General features: G+C 39.3%; 1 non-coding gene across 1 annotated transcript; it reads right to left on the bottom strand.

Moving 5' to 3' along the window:
* Positions 1-17,158: 17,158 nt before the first annotated feature.
* Positions 17,159-17,265, bottom strand: LOC133292919 (small nucleolar RNA R71). Its single transcript, XR_009748994.1, has one exon. It is a non-coding gene; the product is annotated as a small nucleolar RNA R71 (small nucleolar RNA).
* Between the last annotated feature and the right edge of the window lie 6,733 nt (positions 17,266-23,998).

Genomic DNA, 23,998 nt, shown 5'->3' on the forward strand with positions numbered 1-23,998 from the left:
TTTCTTCAAGATATCAAGGACACGAATGATAGGTTTTTGAGTCTTTGCTCTCAGTAACTTGATAAAAGGAAACAAAACAAGTAGACGGACACCCTTTTCTTCCCTAAAGGATGAAGATGAAGGAGAAAAACAGAGGATAAGCTCTGTTTCTTGCAATATTGGACATGGTTCCTCTGTTTCTTGCAAAATCAATATGACCAAGTCATTATGTTTTGGGACTTGTTGTGAAGAAGAAGCTTCGACATAATTTATGGATGAACCCACGAAAAATCCCTTCCTTGTATTGCTTGTGATAAAAATGCTTCTTGTAGCTGCTGCATTTGCTTCACCAACAAAGAGATTTGATTCTTCATATTTCCAGCTTGAAGATGAATTTCATCGAGGTTGTTATCTACTCGTTGTTGAAACGAGTTGAATTCTTCCGATAGTTCCTGAAGTCGCATTGTAGTTTTGGAAAATTCTCCAAGTTCTTGAAGAATGAAAGACATTAGTATATTGACCCTAAGAGAGAGATGAAAGTGAGAGTAAAACTCACGAATATTATTCATATGACCAAATCTGGTTACACAATGCTATTATATAATATTTGTTTTCCCTTCATTATTCCTACTAACTAACTACAGTAACTACTTACATGAATAACAGACTAACAACAACATCTTATTCTAACAACTTTTTCATTCTTACTTAACGTAACACATATCTTGTTCTCTTTTTAAGGAACATTGGCCACATGTTGCCATCTTGGCCACCAACAAGTCATCTCAATCTCGACTAGCAGACATCTTAGCTAGCAACAAGTTATATCTATGCTTTACCATGTTTCCTTTTCTTTTGTTTATGACTTTTTTATGAGCACTCTAACAATTAACGGATGACATCTTTCTTTCTAGTTTGCATATTTCATGTTTTTCAGGATGTCTATTATAACTAATCTATCCTATCTTGGCCATCATACACATATAGTCCTAATTTGTTTTGGCATATCAAAAAAGACCTAACTCGTTTAGGCCTATCGTAGATGTCATCTATTATAGGTTCAAGCTAGCAACTAGAGCGAAAAATCTAGAATGCACCCAGTGTAGGTGCGACCGGCCAATAAAAGCGTGCCACATCAGTTGCTTTATATTGGAGAGAGAAAAAAAAATGACTTTTGTAATTTATACTACGTACTACCAGTAGTACATAGTGTAAATTACAAAAGTGGCACCCAGTTCGATATGACAGTAGTACTGAAAGTGCGCTCCAACTAGAGTCGGTAACTCTTCTGGCTTCAACCCTTGAATAAAAGCTACGAACCTTAGACCTAGTTCTCCATATGCAAACTAAACTTGTGACTTAGCAAGAGTCGCTTGTCCACCGTGGATCATACCAACCAGGGTCAACATATTTTATAAACTCGCGACTCTAACAAGCAAAGTGTTGGGAACTCGGTTCCCTCAACTCGGCTTAGAAGCCTTTTTGCGGAAGTCAGTCAGTAAGATCTTGGATCTCGGCAATCTTAACTCGGCCTGAACTTCACATGGTCGGGCAGCGCAGCGGAACAACGAAAAACACGAAAGGGAGAGAGAGAGGAGAACACAAACAGTTTTTAACGTGGGAAAACCTTCTCCAATGAATAAGTAAAAACCTGCGCGACCTAGTCCAGATCAAACGTCCACTATGAAAATAATGGATACAAAGAATCAAAATTCACCAATGTGGTGGTTAACACAACCTCTCCAACAATGGTGATAATCAAACTACCCTAGAGATGTAATGGGACAGAAATCCGTGCCCATCTAAGCCCATTTTGATGGAAAAATACCATATGTTCCCTCACCTGATGAGCAACTTTAGCACTAAAAACACATGTTTTATATCTTTATCACAAAAACACAGTGGGAAACGAAAGGTGACATAATCTTTGGAAAATATATAAAAAGGGGAACGGATTTGGGGCATTAAATACACCTGCTTCACTCACTCAATCTTTCTGACCACTTTTCAGGAAACGGTGAAAAGAATTTTCCAATTAAGCACAAGTGGGCAACACTCAACCAAGGAGAAAGGTGCACAACAATGAATAAATGGTTCCTATTGGCCGAAAAGGAAAGCAAGGCATGGGAGGTTCAGAAGGAAAGACAAATCTCAACAAAAACTGTCCCATCCAGCCACGTGCGCCTCACAAAGCACTGTTCACACCGCCCCTTTCATGCAGTCAAGAAACTGACTTCAAGGGATTTACAAGTTTTCCATTCACTCTTCTACCTATAAATAGGACGTTCCAGCACGAAGACATCCATCGAATTCCTAAGGGATTGAATTCCTTAAGAAGAGATCACTTAGTTTATTTTCGTAGTTTTTATTTGTACAGTTTTAACTTTAGTTAAGTGACAACACTTCTTCTTATTTCTGTATCACCCACTTGAGACTCCTCACGAGCAAGAACCATCTTCTCCACTTTTCATTTTGTTGTAAGCAATTTGTTTTCATTTAAATACAAGTGTTATTTCTATCCTTTCCACTCGTTATCTTTGAACTGAATCTCGGGTCTATGGGACTTCAGTTTGGAATAATTATGTTTAAACTAGTAGCCATAGGCTAAACTATCTGTGGAATGGAAAAACTGCAAAGTTCTTAAAAAGTTATTTTCGAAGCTCTTGTATTATAGCTTTTGTGTTTGTCTGGTTAAGTGTGCTATCTTCATTGTGTATCTTTGGAAATCGAACACATATTGAGAAAGGATCTTCCTTAAGGAAGGGATTTCAGACAGCTTAACAAAAGGGGGAAGGCAGCACTGTGGAAACAGTATTGCTGGTTGCCTTAGGAATAAGGGGCCACTTCGTTCACTTTAAGGTTCTGCACTAAGTACCTGTTGGAGTCAAGGGAGCCATAGGAATATGGAAACTTGTGAGCCATCCAGTCCATAAGCTGAGGAATCAGACGTTGGCATAAAAGAAACTGGAACAAATACTTAAGTGTTGGGTCCTGAGCAGAGAAAATAATTATTTAGGAATGGAGCAGTGAATCCGTTCCTTCTATTATTGTTGTTATTTCAAACCATCCACCATGTTGTCTCTTGATTTTTATTATTACTTTTTGTATTTTTATTTATTTAATCTTGTATCTATAAACCTCTCATGAATATTGCTGCTCCTTCCCTAAACAAGAAGGTTGACATACATAACGAAGCAATGAACTGTTTGCTGTCTGATTGAACCTACTGTCCTTGAGGAACATTGTAAAGACAATAGGGAACGTTTGACCAAACAGGTCAATTACTAACTTTTCTTTTCATTTTCAATCTTTATAAAACAATATAAGACACTAATTAGAGTTCTATCCTCGTGAGAACGATAATCTGGGCATAATACTCCCATTTATTACTTGATGCGTGCACTTGCGCACTTGGGTTGAACTAAGAAAACACTTGTGTTCTTTCTTAGTAAACTGAGGAATGTTTTCACCATACTATATTTTCATCCAACAGCCTCTGAGCACCCAACAAGATGTTTCACTCAAACTCTTTCTAGAGATCTCTCAAATACAAAGCTCAAAGCTTTGCTCACAAATCTCTCAAATATTTTTCTCTCAATCTAACCTCATGTTCTAACCTAGCCTCCACCCACAACTAATGAATATATAGAGGAGGTGAGATCTAGGGTTTAGGATTTTTAGGAAACCCCTCAATGGGCTTGGGCTTGGCATTAAAAGAGGAAGCCCAACAAATCTCCCCCTCCGACTTCAATGCGTCGGCTTCAACATCAGCCCGACTCCTTCACAGCAATCTTCAAATTTTCTTGCTGGAACTGGCTTCGTCATTATGTCAAACCAATTATGAACAATGTGCACTTTGACGAGTTTGAGCTCTCCACTTTCCACCACATTCCGAATCCAGTGATACCTTACATCAATGTGCTTAGTGCGGGAGTGATAGGTCGAATTCTTCGCAAGATGGATTGAACTTTGATTGTCACAACCCAGTTCGTACTTGTCTTGATCATGGCCGAGTTCTATGAGGATCTTTTTCATCCACAACATCTCTTTGCTTGCCTCAGTAACAGCAACGTACTCAGCCTCGGTTGTCGATAGTGCAACACACTTCTGAAGTCTTGATTGCCAAGAGACAGCTCCTCCAGCAAATCCCATCATGTATCCCGTCATCGACTTCCTCGAGTCGGAATCTCCCCCTAAATCAGAATTCGAGTAGCCTTGCAACTCGGCTTTGCCTTCTCCAAATCGGAGGCATAAGTTAGTCGTACCTCGGAGGTACTTGAAGATCCACTTCATTGCTTCCCAATATTGTTTGTTGGGGTTTGACAGATACCTGCTTACCATTGCAATAGCAAACGTCAAGTCGGGTCTAGTGCAAACCATTGCGTACATCAGGCTTGCGACAACGGATTCATACAGGATTTTCAGCAATTCGTCTTTGTCTTCATCAGATCTCGGATATTGCTTCTGGTTCAGCTTTATGTGTCCGACTGGGGGGTGCTCACTGTTTCGGCTTTGTCCATGCCGAATCTCTTCAGAATCTTCTCAATATACTTCTCTTGACTTAGCCACAGTAGCTTCTTTTGTCTATCTCAGATAATCTTGATTCCAAGAATCTGTTTTGCAGGGCCGAGGTCCTTCATTGTGAAGGACGAGCTCAACGCCTTCTTCAGGGAGGCTATCCTCGATTTGTCTTTCCCTACAATAAACATGTCATCAACATATAACAACAAAATCAAAAAATCTCCGACCTCATACCTCTTCGCAAATATGCAGTGGTCGACTTCTGTCTTCTCAAACTTATGATCAGTCAGGAATGATTCAAACTTCTTGTACCACTGCTGAGGTGCTTGCTTCAAGCCATAGAGGCTCTTCTTCAACCGACATACCAAGTCTTCTTGGTCTGGAGCTTGGGACCCCTCAGGTTGCTTCATATATATCTCTTCTTCTAAATCACCATGAAGAAATGCCGTCTTCACGTCCATTTGTTCTACCTCGAGGTCCATCGAAGCTGCCATAGCTAACACGGTTCGGACCGAGGTCATTTTCACCACAGGAGAAAAGATCTCCTCAAAGTCTACTCCTTTCTTCTGAATGCAGCCTTTCACTACAATTCGGGCTTTGTATCTCGGCTTCTGCCTGTTCTCTTCGTTCTTAATCTTATAGACCCATTTATTTTTCAGAGCTCGTTGTTGGGTGTGAACTTGTTGGTTGCTTATAATGTTATGATGAAGGACGTTCTTTTACTTTTAGTTCATCAAGAGAAAACACTTTCGTTCTCTTGACTTCAACCTAAGTGCGTAAGTGCACGCATCAAGTAATAAGTGGGACTATTAGTACTCAGATTATCGTTCCCACGAGGATAATAATCTAATTAATGCCTTAAACTATTCTAAAAAGAATGAAAATGAAAAGAAAAGTTAGTAAATGACCTGATTGGTCAAACATTCCCTACTGTCCTGATAACGTTCCTCAGAAACAGTAGGTTCAATCTGACAGCAAACAACTCCTCGCGTCGTTATATATGAAATCCTTCTTGATGAGAGAAGGAACGACAATATTCATTGGAGATTTATAGATACAAGATTGAATAAAGTGAAAATAACAATACTAATAACAATATTTAAGAGACAACAATATGGAGGAGTTAAAATAGTTTTAACACAAAGAACGTATCCACTGATCCATTCTTAAATAGCTATATTCTCTACTCAGGACTTAACACTTCTGTATTTGTTCCAGTCTCTTCACTGCCAACTCTGATTCCTTAGCTCATGGGCTAAATGGCTCACAAGTTTCCATATTCCCATGGCTCCCTTGACTCCAACAGTTACTTAGCACAGGACCTTTAGTGAACGAGGTGGTCCCTTATTCCTAAGGCAACTAGCAATGTTGTTTCCACAAAACTATCTTCCTCCTCTGATTAAGCTGTCTGAAATCCCTTCCTTATCGAAGTTTCTCTCTCAATATGTGTTCAATTTCCATTGATACACAATGAATCTAGCTCACTTAACCAGAGAAATACAAAAGCTTCAGTACAAGAGTTTTGAAAATAGTTCTTTAAGAACTTCAAAGTTTTTCTGTCTCACAGATAACTTAGCCCCATGGCTACTACTTTAAACATAATTATTCCAAACTAAAATCCCATAGACCCGAGATTCAGTTCAGAGATAACGAGTGGAAAAGAAGAGAAATAACACGTATATTTAAATGGTAACAAATTAGGTCACAATAAAATGAAAAGTGGAGAAGTATGGTTGTTGCTTGTGAGGAGTCTCAAGTGGGTGATACAGAATATATAAGAAGTTGTTGTCACTTAACTAATGCTAAAACTATACAAAAGAAATGTAAAAATACTAAGTGATCTCTTCTTAAGGAATTCGAAGATTTTCTTCGTGCTGGAACGTCCTATTTATAGGCAGAAGAGTGGATGGCAAAACTTGTAATTTTTCTGGAGTTGGTTTCTTGACTGCAAGAACGGGGCGGTGCGAACAGTGCTCAGAGGGATGCAAGTTTCTGGATGGGACACTGAACAGTGCGAACAGTAAAATGGCCTTGAAGGCCGTAGCATGTGAGAGGGAAAAACAAAATTTTTCATATGCGGAATTACACATGCAATCAAGAATCATGCTTTATGGCATGTGATGTTACCTTTGTTTGTGAGTTCAAAACTCCAAGACGATTAGTGTTAGGTTTGAAGGGTTCAAACCCTCTAATGTTGATCCACATCACCCACGTCAAGATGCAAGAACGCTTTCTTGAAAGCCACCAATTGACCACCACAGAGAGGCTTGCTATGCGCTCAATAGGTGAAGAAGGAGGCTAGGTATATGTGTTTAGAAGAGTGAAGTCTCCAGCATGAAAACTTCACAAGAGTGGGAATGGTATATAGAAGAATTGGCTAGGTTTTTTTGAAAAACCTTAAGGAGGAACTCACCAACTAGGCGCACAAGAGAGAGAGAGAATTAGTGTATCAAATCAGAATTTTTACTTATAATGAAAGTGGCGCACAAGTGAGTGAGACAAAGGTGGAGTTATTGCAATTCAAAAATCCCAACAACCTCCCCTTTGAATCCTCATAAGACTAGGTCTTTATCTAGTCAAAATTCTGAACAAATGGTCATCATATGACCACCAATTCATGCGCCCCTATTCAGCCCAAAAAGGGTCCAGATACATTTGAGCTGTTGCATTCAAGTTTGAACCTACTAGCTCACTGATTCTATCAACAACCAAATCTGATTGGAGCTTGTTGGTTTGACAAGATGACAATCTTCTCCCACCAAAATGGCGCCCCAAATCAGCCCTTGGAGATCTCCATAGATCTTCTCTTGATACAAGGGATTTGTTCCAACATGATCTCATCTTATCCTTTTGTTATGAAACAACTTTTCATAGCCATTTCAAATTCGAATTCAAATATTTAAATTCAAACGTTCAAACATTTAAATTCTAAATTCAAATTCAAATTTCAAATTCAAATTCAAATTTCAAATTCAAAATTCAAATTTCAAAATTCAAAATTCAAATTTCAAATTTCAAAATTCGAATTTCAAAATTCAAATTTCAAAATTGAAATTTCAAATTCAAAATTCAAAATTTAAATATTTGATAATTAATTTAACTATTTAAATTAATTAGCAATGTCTTGGACCATCCAAGCCCATTAACAATACCATATGCCTTCTCCCTCTTAGGTGGGCTTCCAAACTTCATCTTGGGCTAACAACCATTATTAGGCCCAATACCTTTAATGCTATATCATCATGACATTAAGGTGTTAGTGTGTGATCCATTTGGTCCAACATAGCCACTGACATAAATGGGCTCGGGCCCAACAAGCCCACAACTCATTTAATGACAACACAGAGCACTAGCAATGCTTTATTGCCCCAGAGCTAGTTAGATTAATGACTTGATCATCCTATTACATGTATTTGGTTGCCGTATGTATTTCTTTTCGTCTCGGTTACCTTCCCATAAAACCTAGGGTAAGGAAGCGTATCAACCCTTGCAGTTTAGGGTAAGCTTTATTCGAAATAGGGAATCTTCAATTTACTGACTCTAAAGGCAAATCATCTCATGATCTCTTTTACTATGCATAGATTCCCGAGTCCCTGTAAATGTCGTCCCGATTTATCCGGTTTACAGATAACCTAATCTCTCACAGAGATTTGACGAATTCTTTCAGCTTATCACCCTAGCCCTGTGCTCTTTCAGGACAAGCCCAACAGTATACTATGAGTCTCCATGTTTCAGGAAGACGAGGTATACAGTCAAAGCATGCCTTCTAGAATACAGTCTACGTAATAAATTCTGGTCTAAGGAAAGACATACCCAAATATAAAGAGACTACTCTAATGATACTCTCTGTGAGATTTCCTCATAGAGTCTCTTTTGTGGGTCTGTTCAGTGCGAGCTATACCCTTATAGATCCACCCACGACTTTAGCTAAGACATCTCCATATTTGTAGCTCATGAGGTCTTTACCTTGCATCCGAATACAAGTAGATAAGTCGTGCTAGTCTTACCCGAGATCACTGATCCCCATTCTCAGTGTCTCTAGACTAGGAACATAAAATTAGGAATAAATATCCAGTATCCTTGAATCCTCATGATCGTGATCTCATCACAGATACTCAAGAGATACCTATTTTATTCCAAGGGGTTCATCCAGTTACTCATATAAAATATTAACAGTAATATTGAGACAAAATATGAAACAGGATAAATAGTGCTTTTATTTATTTGCGACAATACAAAGGTCCACATATGTCCTAATCTAATTAAAAGATTGTCTCTAGGACATCCATATACTAACAAGCTCCCACTTGGCCTAGAGCCAATCAGACCTAAGTTGTATACCCAAAGCCTCATAATGACTATAATGTTTTCTTTGAGAAACAGCCTTTGTCAGAGAATCGGCTAGGTTATCATCTGTGGGAATATAATCCATCTTTACATCCATGCTATCAACGATTTCTCTAATCAGGTGATATCTGCAGAGCACGTGCTTAGATCTTTGATGAGACCTAGGTTCCTTTGACTGCGCAATGACTCCAGTGTTGTCGCAAAGCAACTGTATGGGCTCATCCACGCTTGGAACCACCCTAAGTTCAGATATGAACTTCTTGATCCACACGTCCTCCTTAGCTACTTCTGAAGTAGCTATATATTCAGCTTCTGTCGTTGAATCTGTTGTTGTCTCCTGCTTGGAACTCTTCCAAGATACTGCCCCACCATTTAAGGTGAATACGAACCCTGACTGTGACTTGCAGTCATCTTTGTCACTCTGAAAGCTGGCATTAGTGAACCCTTTCACTGTTAGCTCATCAACCCCACCATAGACCAGAAATGCATCCTTAGTTCTTCTTAAGTATTTAAGGATGGTCTTGACTGCTGTTCAGTGACCCTCTCCAGGGTCCGACTAGTATCTGCTCGTAATGCTCAAAGCATATGAGACATCTGGTCTCGTACATATCATGGCATACATGATGGATCCAATAGTCGAAGCATATGGAATTCCACTCATGCGATCCTTCTCAGGCTGTGACTTAGGACACATAGCCTTTGAAAGATGTACCCTATGACTGACGGGAAGAAAACCCTTTTTCGACCCTTCCATGCTAAACCTCTTTAGCATCTTATCAACATACGTGGATTGAGATAAACCCAGCAACCTATTGGATCTATCTCTATAGATCTTTATACCAAGTATAAAGGCCGCTTCTCCCAAATCCTTCATGGTGAAGCTTTTTGAAAGCCACTCTTTCGTTATTTGTAATGTGAGGATGCCATTTCCTATTAACAATATGTCATCTACATAAAGTACTAGGAAGACGACATTACTCCCACTAACCTTCTTGTAAACACAAGGTTCATCCTCGTTCTTGATAAAACCGTTACTCTTAACTATTTCATCAAAACGAATATTCCAACTCCTTGATGCTTGCTTTAGCCCATATATCGACCTTTGAAGTTTGCATACCATATGCTCCTGATCTTTGATTTCAAAGCCCTCAGGTTGTGTCATGTACACTTCCTCCTTCAAGAACCCATCCAAGAAGGCGGTCTTGACATCCATTTGCCAAATTTCATAGTCGTGATATGCCGCTATTGCAAGCATGATCCTAATAGATTTGATCATGGCAGCAGGCGAGAAAGTCTCATCATAGTCAACTCCTTGTCTTTGACAATACCCTTTCGCAACCAACCTAGCTTTGTAGATCTGAACGTTGCCATCTGCATCAGTCTTTCTTTTAAAGACCTATTTGTTATCGATAGGAACTATTCCTTGCAGTTTAGGAACCAAGGTCCATACCTTGTTTTGATACATCGAATCCATTTCAGATTCCATGGCTTCAAGCCATCTAGAAGAGTCAACATCCTTGACTGCCTCTTCCTAGTTAATTAGTTCATCATCCTCGATGGTTTGCTGATTTTCAATCACAAACCCATACCTCTCAGGTGGATGGATGACCCTTGTTGACCTACAGAGTTGTGTGTTTACTTCTCCATTGGAGAACATCGCCTGCGGAGCAGACTCGGGTTCCTCAATCTGTTCATGTGGTTCTTGAACTTCTTCAAGATCAATCTTACTCCCACTGGCTCCTTGAGAGATCAAATCCTTCTCAAGGAACTCAGCATTCTTTGACACAAACAGCTTATGTTCATCCATGGAGTAAAAGTAATATCCCTTAGTACCTTTGGGATACCCCACAAATAGACATTTAGTACTCTTAGCACTAAGCTTGTCTGATGCCAACGCTTTGACATAAGCTGGCGATCCCCATACCCTGAGGTAACTCAGGTTGGGTCTCTTACCATTCCATATCTCATATGGTGTGGTCTGAACAGATTTAGACGGTACCCTATTTAGAAGGTATGTCGCTGTGTCTAAGGCATATCCCCAAAACGATTTTGGAAGTTGAGTCTCACTCATCATAGACCTGACCATGTCTAACAAGGTCCTGTTTCTTCTTTCGGAGACACCATTTTGGTGTGGTGTGTAAGGTGCAGTAAACTGCGAGAGAATTCTATTTTCTCTCAGATAATCCTGAAACTCATGGTTCAAATATTCACCACCACGATCTGATCGTAATGTCTTAATCATCTTGCCACGCTGTTTCTCTACTTCATTCCTAAACTCCTTGAACTTTTCAAAGGCTTCGAATTTATATCTCATTAGGTACACGTACCCAAATCTTGATTTGTCATCAGTAAAGGTGATGAAATAGGAGTATCCTCCTCTAGCCTCTATAGACATTGGCCCACAAACATCAGTGTGAATGAGTTCTAATAACTCACTAGCCCTATGACTCTCAAGCCCTTTGGGCTTGTGACAAGTCATTTTCCTAGCTAGACAAGATTCACATTGTCCATAGGATTCCAAATCCATGCAATCTAGGTATCCATTCGCATGCATCCTAGACAATCTTGTTTCGTTTATGTGCCCTAGTCTACAATGCCAAAGATAAGATTGATTATCTATCCTAGGTCGTTTCATGGTTATATTGAGCACTTATGTTCCCATTTCCAGAACATACAATCCATTTATTAAAGAAGCAGTACCATAAACATTATCATTCGAAACGATAGAAAATGTACCATTCTTAATACTAAAAGTAAAACCATCTTGTTCTAAACAAGAAATAGAAATAATGTTTCTAGAAATTTTTGGAACATAAAGACAATTATTCAAATGCAATAAAAGGCCCGTAGGCAAAATAAGGTCGGCATCTCCAACAGAATGAGCAGCAACCCTTGCTTTATTGCCAACGCGGAGGTCCACCTTGTTTCTCTCCAATCTCCTTGGGCTCCTAAGCACCTGCAACATATTGCAGATATAAGAACCACAACCGGTATCTAATACCCATGAGGTAGGATTAGCACAAGAATAATTTATCTCAATCATGAAAGTACCTGAGGTAGAAGCATCACCATGCTTCTTTTCCTTAACACTCTTCAGGTAGTCTGGACAATTCCTCTTCCAATGGCCTTTCTTGCCACAATGGAAGTACTCAGCATCGCTTTTGTCCTTGGATGCACTCTTACCCTTCTTTTTTCCTTTCTTCTTCTTGGGTTTTCCTTTGGGTTTAAAGGAGTCTCCTTTCGCAGGCTTCTTGCCCTTAGCCTTTGCCTTGCTAGGCCCACCAATCAGAAGAGCATGTGTCCTATCCTTCTTGATAGACACTTCATCAGTTGTTAATATGCTTATTGCTTAAGAATTCAGGCAAGCTCACAAGCATCCCATGCATGTTGTAATTCATAATGAATTGACTGAAGGAAGGTGGAAGCGAGGTTAGGACTAAGTCATTACTTAGCTCAGCATCAATCACGAAGCCTAGATTTCCTAGCTTCTCAATGAGCCCGATCATCTTAAGAACATGACTGCTCACAGACATGTTCTCAGACATCCTGCATGAGAACAATTCTCTAGAGGCCTCATACCTCTCATGCCTGCCTTTAATGTCATACAACTCCTTGAGATGTAAGACAATAGAGGGAGCATCCATATGCTCATGCTGCTTTTGCAGTTCAGGCGACATGGATGCCAACATGATGCAGACAGTCAACACATTGTCATCCATGTGCTGTTTGTGGGCCTTGAAATCAAATTCCGCGAACCCATCTTCCCCTTCCCTAGGAGCTATGGGTAATGCAGCATCCAGGACATAAGCTATTTTTTTGGCCCTAAGAACAATTCTTAAGTTCCGATACCAGTCCATAAAGTTTGAACCGGTCAATTTGTTCGTATCGAGTATTGAGCGCAGTGACAGTGGATTAGTCATACTAAAAACTGAAAAAGATGTAAAGATGATTTAATTAATATATTTAGACATGTTGTATACACAAATTATTAAAGACTTTAAATAATTTGCCCCTCCCACTATTTTATCTAAGTCAATGACCCTTCCCATTTGACTTATGGTTAATCTACTTTTAGATTTTACCTTAGTGAGATTAAGAGTGCGATTATCTATTTTAACCCCCGTCTGTGACCGCAAGATTAATTTAAATAATGGGTTCATCCTCATCAACAGTATCTCATACCCTCTCTTAACATTAGGTTGACAACTCCTTGTCACTTAGTGGTGCATCTCATGCAACCAACCTAGCATTATTACCCTAAGCACATAAGCCCGGCTGAGCCTGCAACTTATGTCTCAGTTAAGTATTACCCAGCACCCTAAGTGTCTAACACTTCTAATACTACTCTTACTCAACGAAACAGTGGGTCCCAACTTAGTTGTGGAGCACCACTATGTAGAGGAGGTTCGAGTAATATTGGTGGTGGGAGGTAATCATATGCTTAATAATTTATTCCTTTAAGGGTTCCTTTTATTTGGGGTTTATTATGTCTCATCAAACACATTTATATTATTATCATGCTAGTCGTTATCCTATGTCAAACATCTATCGGATTACACTAGTCGTAATTGGACATGCATAATAATACATGCAAACGCGATTTGTCCAATTCATGCATACTAGTCGTTCAAAACATAAAAGCATACATGCATATAAAATAGTTTCATTTTGAGATGGTCATGGTGCTCGTGCATTTGTCCATCTTGCTTCTCAAGCATCGACTCCTCGTCGTCTATACGCCACTAGCCTAATTCTCTCCAACAATTATTCCAATAATTACATATTCGATTTGACTTATGGACGAATACGCAAGAATACGTTTCATGCTTGTTTGGGTAATAGCAATGAGATTCCCCAATATCATGCTAAGAATAGCTAGGATTTCAAGAAGAAGATGCCATTCGTTTGATGAGAAATAAAAAGGAATATCGAAAATTCGAGTGGCTGAAGCTGATGCGGCTACTTTCGAAGTAACAGAAAGAAAAGCAACGACTGGAGTGGGAGAGTCAGAGTCGAAAAGAGGATTCCTCACTTCTTTCTCTCATTCAAAACCGTGCATGAGACTTTCATCTCGCACGGCTCCTAAGTTACAAAAGAAAGAAGAACTCATCTTCTTTCTTTTTTGATTACCTACCTCGCGTATGTATAAGACCGAATCCATTCGATTTTGAAAATTACATATAATTAAAGAAACTCCAAAACATCTTTCGAGGGACAAATAATAAAAATTCAAAATTCAAAATTCAAATTACAACTCTAATTAAATAGAGCAAAATTACACATTAATTTAAAATTTGAAATTCGAATTTCGGGCACCATGACCATCCCCTTCCAAATTGCACCTGAAAATTTAAACAGCTTGCAAGCACATAATATCAAATATTATATAAATATTTCGTCACATATATTTTGATAATTTAACAATTAAAATATCAAAACAAGAATCAAAATTCAAAATTTTCCAATTTTCTCCCAATGGTCGAATTTTGCATCTTTATGCATAATTCAAATCTTTGTCAAATCTTTCTCAAAGATCACAAAAATTAAACCATTTATTCAACCATAACTCATATGGCCGAACCATACATCATCATATACAAAATTTTATTAAATAAAATCATGGAGAAAATAATACATTTGAATATTCACATCATGGCATAATCATATTCCCTTTTCAAAAAAAATGTTTCTTTTGAAAACTTTCACAAAGAATCAAAACAAACAAAACCATGAGGTCATGTAGATATATGAACACCATAATCATATTAAACATGTTCATAAAAAAATCCACATGCAAAGAATTAATCTTTAACAAAAAGACCTTTTGACCGTGAGAAAATTAATTTCACAAACAAAGTACCATCACCCGCCGATGGTAAAGCGACCGGGCTCTGATACCACTTGAAAGTAAAATGGCCTTGAAGGCCGTAGCATGTGAGAGGGAAAAACAAAATTTTTCATATGCAGAATTACACATGCAATCAAGAATTATGCTTTATGGCATGTGATGTTACCTTTGTTTGTGAGTTCAAAACTCCAAGACGATCAGTGTTAGGTTTGAAGGGTTCAAACCCTCTAACGTTGATCCACACCACCCACGTCAATATGCAAGAACGCTTTCTTGAAAGCCACCAATTGACCACCACAGAGAGGCTTGCTATGCGCTCAATAGGTGAAGAAAGAGCTAGGTATATGTGTTTAGAATAGTGAAGTCTCCAGCATGAAAACTGATGAACCCTTAGTTCATCATGGTTTTTAGCAGGAATTAGGATCAAATTGTGTGATTAAATGATGAAAAACAAGGTTAATGTCCTAAGATGTCCTCAATTACAAGTTCAAGAGCTTTATTGGAAATTTGTATGATTCTTGTAGGAAAAGCAAGCTTGAAAGACAACTGGAGAAGGAAGAAGATTCTGGAGCTCAAGAGGAGAAAAATTGCCTAAGTGTTGAGCGCTAAAATGTCCACACTGAGCGTTTTAGCGCCCTGTTACAGAAAGAGGCCAAAACTTGCTGGTGATGAGCGCTAAAACGTCCACACAGAGCGTTTTAGCGCGCTGCTACACTAAGAAGATGGAAAATTGCTGGTCTTGGACGCTAAAACGGCCTGCAATATGCGTTTTAGCGCCCTAAAGTGGAAAAAGATTCTGGTCTTCACCGCTAAAACGGTCATTCCTTAACGTTTTAGCGTTGAAATCAGTTAAAAGCAGTTGAGCATACGTAAAGCATGGACGCTAAAACGGCCACTTATGGACGTTTTAGCGCCCACATCAGTTTTCTGTTTTAATTGTAACACTATATAAGGCAAAGCCTTGACACTTAGAGGAGGATCTTGGGGGGGGATCAGAACTCTCTCTCTCTCTCTAAAACTTAGTCTGACTTCTCTCTAAATTCTCTTAGTTTTTGTATTAGGATTTCCTTGTAATAGTTTGGAGATTGAAGACTTTCAACATGGAAATGAAGTTTGATTCTTCTTCTCTTATTTATTCCTTAGTTATGTCTGAGTAGAGTCTTTGTAGTCTGAATGCAATGGAACTCCATGATAATATTATGTTGATTTGATTAATATGATGATGTATTTTCCATGTGCTGATTTGAGATTTTCTGAGTTAATTATTTCTACCAAAGAAGTAGTATAGAACAGGGATGTTTATATGACTTCTGTATTTGATAATCTCAACATAGAATTCTAGTACTCAAGGGATTGATGCTAGAGTTCTGATGTAATCTTCAAACCTTAGTATTTCATGCATGTATTAAGAAAGAAATCACCAAGGGATTGGGGTTTCTGATTAATGTTTCTATCAAGGTAGTAAGGGATTACATCTTGATGATAAGTAAAAGGTTGATTAACATCACATGGAAAGGAATTCATCATATGATCAATTTTTATATGAGTTATCATGGAGGAAAGTTGTTTTCTGACTACTTGTTGTTTTTATTAATTCCTAATCCATATTTACTTTGTGTCAATTTGCTCAAAATCAATTTTCTGGTGACAAATTATTCATGATTTTTACAAACTTTTATTTGATTCAAATTAGTTTTCTATGGTATATTGGTGTTTGAACACAATTCCTCGTGGGAACGATCTTTACTCATCATTTTATTACTTGTACGACTAGTGCACTTGCTAAACGTCCAACAAGTTTTTGGCGCCGTTGCCGGGGAATTTGTTTTTCAACACTAACTGATACTATAGAATTCTGAGATTGAATCCTTTTATTTTCAGTATTTTAGTTTATGTTAAATTTCTGGTCAATTTTGATTCTGGTACATGCGAGGTACACTTGATCCAAATTTTTTGTTGTATGATCCAGAATTAGAAAGGACATTGAGGAAGCACAAAAGGGCAGCCAGGCAAAGGAGACAGTTGCAAGAAATTGGTGAATCAAGTACGGTTAATCAGGAAGATATAATGGCAGAGAATCACAGACCACCACCACCACAGAGGACACTGGGAGAATACATGACTCCTGTAGTGGTTCCTCCAATTGGGAGTGTTGTGCGCCCAACAGTGGAGCCCAACAACTTTGAATTGAAGCCTGCTTTGATACATTTGGTGCAGAATGATCAGTTTGCTGGAACCAGTGCGGAGGACCCTTACTTGCACATAGAGAACTTCCTATTGTTGAGTGATACTGTGAAGATAAACGGTGTCACAAGATATGCAATTCTGTTGAGACTATTCACTCATTCACTGACGGATGATGCAAGGAGATGGCTGCAATCATTGCCACAAGGAAGTATAACAACTTGGGATGATTTGCAAACCAAGTTCTTGCAAAGTTTTTTCTCAGCATCCAAGAGGGCCAAGTTGAAGGATGAAATTACAAGCTTTAAGCAGAAAGAGTCAGAATCTATTTATGAGGCGTGGGAGAGATTCAAGACTTTGCTGAGGAAATGTCCACAACATGGAATTGAGGCATGGCAACAAGCAGCAATCTTCCTGCAAGGAATGACCACTAACACTAGAACCTTGGTGCATGCCACTGCTGGTGGATCATTGACTACCAAGACCCCTCAGGAAGCCTTGGATATCTTTGAGTCATTAGCATCTCAAGAATTTGATAATGCTCCAGTTGCTGACAGAAGGACAGGAATTATCAGGTTGGATGGGTATGATGCTTTGTTGGCAAGGAATGATCAACTGATGCAGACACAGAGACAACAGCAGCAACAATTAGATACCCTTATTAAGCAACTCTCTTCACAAAAGGTAGCTTCTGTGGAAACAAAGAGTGTATGTGCTATCTGTGGTAAGGGCCATGTGACAGAGGAGTGTGATTATGGGGGATCATCAGAACAAACGGAGGTGAATGGAGTGTGGTATGATCAGAATAATCAAAGGAACTACAACAATCAGGGAAAGAATGTTTATATGCCACTATGGAAAAACAAGAATCAACACCCATGATTCAGCTATAGTTCCAACCACCAATTGAATCCACCATTACATCCTCCACCACCACATATGAAGGAGCAGTCAAGTGATCCTGCTGCATGGGAGAAAGCGTTTGCTCAGTTATCTAAGACAACTCAGGATTATATTCAGGGTTCTACTTCATTCAGGGAAGAGACAACTGCATTCATGCAGGAGACCAGAACTTCTTTCAGAAATCAGGAAGCATCAATCAGAAATTTGGAGACCCAGATTGGTCAATTATCAAGACAGATATCAGAGAGACCACAAGGGAAACTTCCAAGTGATACACTGGTGAATCCTAAGGAGCATTGTAAAGCAATTATGACAAGAAGTGGGTTGGTACTTCAACCAGGGAAAAAGAAGGTGGAAAATAAAAAGAATGAAGAAGAGGTTGTGGTTGAAGATGTAGTCTCTGATGATGAAGGAGAGAAAATGAGAAATGAGAAAAGTGAGAAGGAAGTAGTTGTTAGTGATGTTATAGTTGGAGTTGACAAAGAAGAGGAAGGGAAGGACAATAAGAATGAAGGAGAGGTAGAAGTTGGTAAAAATGCTTCCCCATAAAAGATGATGAAGTGGGAAAAGAAGAAGATGGCTGACAAGAAAGAACAGCCAGTTAGTTTATCTCCCTATGCTAAAGTTCCCTACCCTCAGAGGTTGAAGAAAGAGATTCAGAAGCAGCACTATGCAAGATTTCTGGATATCTTCAAAAATTTACAAATTAACATACCATTTTCTGAAGCACTGGAAAATATGCCTCACTATGAAAAATTCATGAAGGATCTTCTTACTAAGAAGAGGAAATTAACTGATGGTGAGACAGTGGCCCTAACAGCAGAGTGTAGTGCCCTAATCCAGAAGAAGCTTCCAACAAAAATGAAAGATCCAGGAAGCTTCAGTATCTCTATTGCTATAGGAGATGTGGAGGTGGGAAAAACATTGTGTGATTTGGGAGCCAGTATAAACTTGATGTCGTTGACAGTATGTAGAGCTTTGGGAATTAACACTTTAAAGGAGACCAATCTTATTCTGCATCTTGCAGATAGATCTATCAAGAGGCCTGAAGGTGTGGTTGAAGATGTCTTGGTCAAGGTAGACAAGTTTATTTTTCCAGTGGATTTTGTGATTCTTGACATGGAGGAAGAGGATACATAAAGTCCTTTATTGTTAGGAAGACCCTTTTTAGCAACTGCAAGATCTTTGATAGATGTTGAACAAGGGAAGTTGTTGCTAAGGGTGGATGAGGAAACAGTCACAATTGATGTATTTGAAACCATCAAGCATCCTGTTGATGTGGAGGATTGTTTTAGATTGGATGTGATACAGGAGGTTGTGGAGGAAGTGAATAAAAAAGAAGAATTCCCAGTTGAGGAACAAAGATCAGAAGAAGAGATAGGTACAGAGGATTACCAAGACGAGCCAGAAGTGGAAAAGCTTGAGAAGAAGATTGATGACATTCCAAAAGGAGCACCTAAGGTAGAACTTAAGGAATTACCTTCACATTTGAAGTATGTGTTCCTTGGGGATGATCAAACATATCCAGCAATCATTAATGCAATGTTGTCTGATGAGGAAGAAGGGAAGTTGATTAAGGTACTCAAGAAGAATAAAATGGCTATTGGATGGCAGTTTTCAGATCTCAAGGGTATTAATCCTTCCTTTTGCACCCACAAAATATTGATAAAAGAAGAGGTCAAACCAGTAAGGCAACCACAGAGGAGACTCAACCCCACTATGAAGGAAGTAGTGAGGAAGGAGGTGGTGAAGTTGCTTGATGCTGGGATGATTTACCCAATTTCAGACAGTGCTTGGGTGAGTCCTGTGCAGACCGTGCCCAAGAAAGGGGGGATGACTGTGGTGAAAAATGAGAACAATGAGTTGATTCCCACCAGGACAATCACTGGTTGGAGAATGTGCAATGATTACCGGAGGCTGAATAAGGCAACAGGGAAGGATCATTTCCCACTTCCTTTCTTGGATCAGATGCTAGAGAGGTTGGCAGGACATGCTTTCTATTGCTTCTTGGACGGTTATTCAGGGTACAATCAGATAGCTGTGGCACCAGAGGATCAGGAGAAGACTGCTTTTACATGTCCGTATGGAATATTCGCATACCGGAGGATGCCTTTCGGTTTATGCAATGCTCCTGCCACATTTCAAAGGTGCATGCTTTCCATTTTTTCTGATATGATAGAAGAATGCATTGAAATTTTTATGGATGATTTTCTGTATTTGGTTCTGATTTTGATGTATGTCTAGGGAATTTAGATTCTGTTTTGAAAAGATGTCAAGACTGTAATTTGGTTTTGAACTGGGAGAAGTGTCACTTTATGGTGACAGAAGGTATAGTTCTTGGACACAAGGTGTCTAGGAATGGAATTGAGGTGGACAGGGCAAAAATTTCTGTGATAGAGAAACTTCCTCCACCTGTAAATGTTAAGGGTGTGAGGAGTTTTCTTGGTCATGCAGGATTTTATAGGCGGTTTATAAAAGATTTTTCAAAAATTGCTAAGCCCTTATGCAAGTTATTAGTTAAGGATCAAGAATTTCTGTTTGATGATGAATGTTTGCATGCATTTCATGTTTTAAAAGAAAAGTTGACCACTGCACCTATCATGATGGCACCTGATTTTTCATTACCATTTGAATTAATGTGTGATGCCAGTGACTATGCCGTAGGAGTGGTATTGGGCCAAAGAGTGAATAAATTGTTGCATGTCATTTACTATGCCAGTAAGATCTTAAATGATGCACAAAAGAATTATGCTACTACAGAAAAAGAATTACTGGCTATTGTGTATGCATTTGACAAATTCAGGCCATATCTGTTAGGATCAAAAGTTATTGTTTACACTGACCATGCAGCTTTAAAGTATTTGTTGAGCAAGCAGGATGCTAAACCCAGATTGCTCCGCTGGTTGTTACTGTTACAAGAGTTTGAGGTAGAAATCAAGGACAAAAAGGGAGTTGAAAATTTGGTGGCTGATCACTTATCCAGGATTACAGAAAAAGAACTTCAAGAAGGGCCCGAAGTAGTGATCAGAGAAGAGTTTCCTGATGAACATGTTTTGGCAATATGTGCTGTAACAGAGATGGTTGGGGATAAAGTTTTATCTATAAGCACACCACCATGGTTTGCTGATTTTGCCCACAATAAAGCTGCTGGATTGATGCCTAAGGATTTAACATGGCAACAGAGGAAGAAATTTCTGCATGATGTTAAGAGGTATATTTGGGATGAGCCATATCTCTTCTATAGATGTTCAGATAGTGTGATCCGACGGTGTATTCCAGAGGAAGAACAGAAGGATGTGTTGTGGCATTGTCATGGTTCTGCATATGGTGGACATTTTGCAGGTGAGAGAACTGCAGCAAAAGTTTTGATGAGTGGCTTTTACTGGCCCACTTTGTACAAGGATGCAAAGAAGTTTGTGGAGGCATGTGACAACTGTCAGAGAACTGGGAATATTTCTAGGCGACATGAAATGCCGTTGAACAATATCCAGGAAGTGGAGATCTTTGATGTTTGGGGTATGGATTTTATGGGACCTTTCCCTTCTTCCTACTCGAACAAGTATATATTGGTGGCAGTTGATTATGTTTCCAAATGGGTTGAGGCTATAGCTACACCAACCAATGATTCCAGGGTGGTGATTGCTTTTCTGAGAAAGAATATATTTTCAAGATTTGGAGTCCCTAGAGCTATCATTAGTGATGGGGGCACTCATTTTGATAATAGGATGGTGGAGTATGCCTTGGCTAAGTATGGAGTGAGGCACAAAATAAGCACTCCATATCACCCACAGACTTGTGGTCAGGTTGAGATTTCCAACAGGGAATTGAAGAGAATATTGGAGAAGACTGTTGGGAATGTTAGGACCCAGTGGTCCAAGAAACTTGATGACACCTTATGGGCATACAGGACCGCTTTCAAAACTCCTATTGGGATGTCTCCATTTCAGTTGCTGTTTGGAAAAGCATGCCATTTGCCAGTTGGATTGGAGCACAAGGCTTTGTGGGCTGTGAGATATCTAAATTTTGATTCCAAAGCAGTGGGACAGAAAAGATTATTACAACTGGATGAATTGGATGAGTTTCGTTTGTCTGCTTATAAAAGTGCCAGTTTGTATAAGGAAAAGACAAAGCTATGGCATGATAGGAAGATCACACCTAGAGACTTCAAGGTGGGGGATCAAGTACTTCTGTTCAATTCCAGGTTGAAGCTGTTCCCAGGGAAGTTAAAGTCTAGATGGTCTGGACCGTTTGTGGTAAAGGATATGAAACCATATGGGGCTGTAGAAATCAGTTCTTTGGATTCGGACAGAAGTTTTACAGTCAATGGTCAACGATTGAAGTTATATGTTGGAAGTGTTGTGGATAGGCCACTACTGACAGTTGCTCTATTAGAGGTAAAATAGTTCATAACCGTCAGGCTCGTGACGTTAAACAAGCGCTGAGTGGGAGGCAACCCACTGTACTAGCTATGTAATTCCATGTTCATACCATATCCATAAGAGGAAGAAGAAAAGGAGAATTTTTTTTTGAAAAATCAAAGAGAAATTTTTTGCTATGTGCTGGGCGCTAAAACGTCAACCATGACCGTTGTAGCGTCCCCAGAGTTCCATCATTATGAAACTCTCTGGTTGTGCGCGCTAAGACCTTCATTATGAGCGTTTTAGCGTTCACTGACAACACCAATCCATGCACTCTGGCCAACAGCGCTAAAACGCTAAGTCTGACCGTTTTAGCGCTGTGCTGCACAAAGTGTGTATTTTTCTCTGGACAAGGACGCTAAAACGCTGGTAAGCCAATGTTTTAGCGCCCTGTCACTAATTCGATATAACAGAGTTCCTCTTCTTTTTTCCCCTTACATTCTTATATTTTGCCTCTGTTCTCCACAACGCAATCCTTATCTCACATTTGTATCATCCATCTTCGTAGTTTCTTCCACATCTTCTCATCAACATCAAGGTATGTAACTCATCTCAAATCCCTCCATCACTTATCATATCTGAAGCATGCAATTATTGGGCATTTTCTAGGGCATTCACATGTTGATTGTCTGTATCATTCGTAGGATTGCATGTTGATTTAGTTTTATTGGTATTATTCTCCTGAACTTTTGCTTTTGACTGGTATTTTGGGAATGAGACAACAAATTCAGTGAGTGTTGGTTCTCAGTAGTCTTCAAACAACAACCCAGCGTACACACACACACAAGGTGTTCGTGGAAATGCCTGACCCAAAAATTGGCCTAGCGCTAAAACGCTCAGTGTGACCGTTTTAGCGCATGTTTTGATTAAAACTCCCCACTACAAGAGTTCTAAATCTGGATTTGTGGAATTGAATTCATGATATGTAATTGTTTGACATTTGGACTGATTTTCTCTTGTTGTGTAGGCACAATGTCTTCTCCTTCTCAACCAGCTCCTGCTACAAAAGGGAAAAAGAGATTTAAGAAGAGAGCACGAGTGAATCAAGGAGGAGATACTGAAGTTGAGTTTACCCCACAGTTTGATGCTCACTTTTGGAAAAGTGAGGAACATGAGAAAAGGTATACTGACAAGACTTCCAAGAGGCCATTTGTTAGAGAAAGAAAATTTGTTTTAGAACAGGATGAATATCCCCAGTTTCAGTCTCAGCTGAAGACCAGGGATTGAGCAACTTTTGGAAGAATACTGGGTGATAGCAGTCCTAACATAGCAAGGGAATTCTTTGCTAATGCATTTAATGGAGATCAAGGAGGCCAGAGGACCTTCACTAGCTGGGTGAGGGGAAAGAAAGTGAAGTATGATGCTCACACTATCTAAAAGCTGCTGAAGATAAGGTTCTGTGACTATATCCACAATGCCAGTTGTGAGTTCAGGAGAAACTGGCAGAATATTGAAATTCCACCAAGGAGGAGTGACCCAAACTTTGACACCTGGACCAAGATGGGGGCAGCTGAGCCTATTTTGCAGACTATAGCCAAACCTGGTGAAACTTGGGAGTTAACCAAGGATAAGGTTGCTCCTAAGTTGATTTGGTTGAGGCATTTAAATGGTGAGGCTAGAGTCTGGTCTCACTTTGTAATCTCAAATGTCATGCCCTCTTCCAACCAGGCAGAGGTTATCCTGAAGAAAGCTGTCCTGATTCACACTATCATGACAAGGGCGAAGGTGGAACTTCCTATTCTCCTTCAGGACAGCATTTATGATATGGCTCACTCTGACAGTGACTCTGCTGCTTTGG

This window comes from Gastrolobium bilobum, unplaced genomic scaffold (assembly GCF_033153095.1).
Source record: "Gastrolobium bilobum isolate Gb01-03AN ecotype WA unplaced genomic scaffold, APGP_CSIRO_Gbil_v1 utg5885, whole genome shotgun sequence".
NCBI lineage: Eukaryota > Viridiplantae > Streptophyta > Magnoliopsida > Fabales > Fabaceae > Gastrolobium > Gastrolobium bilobum.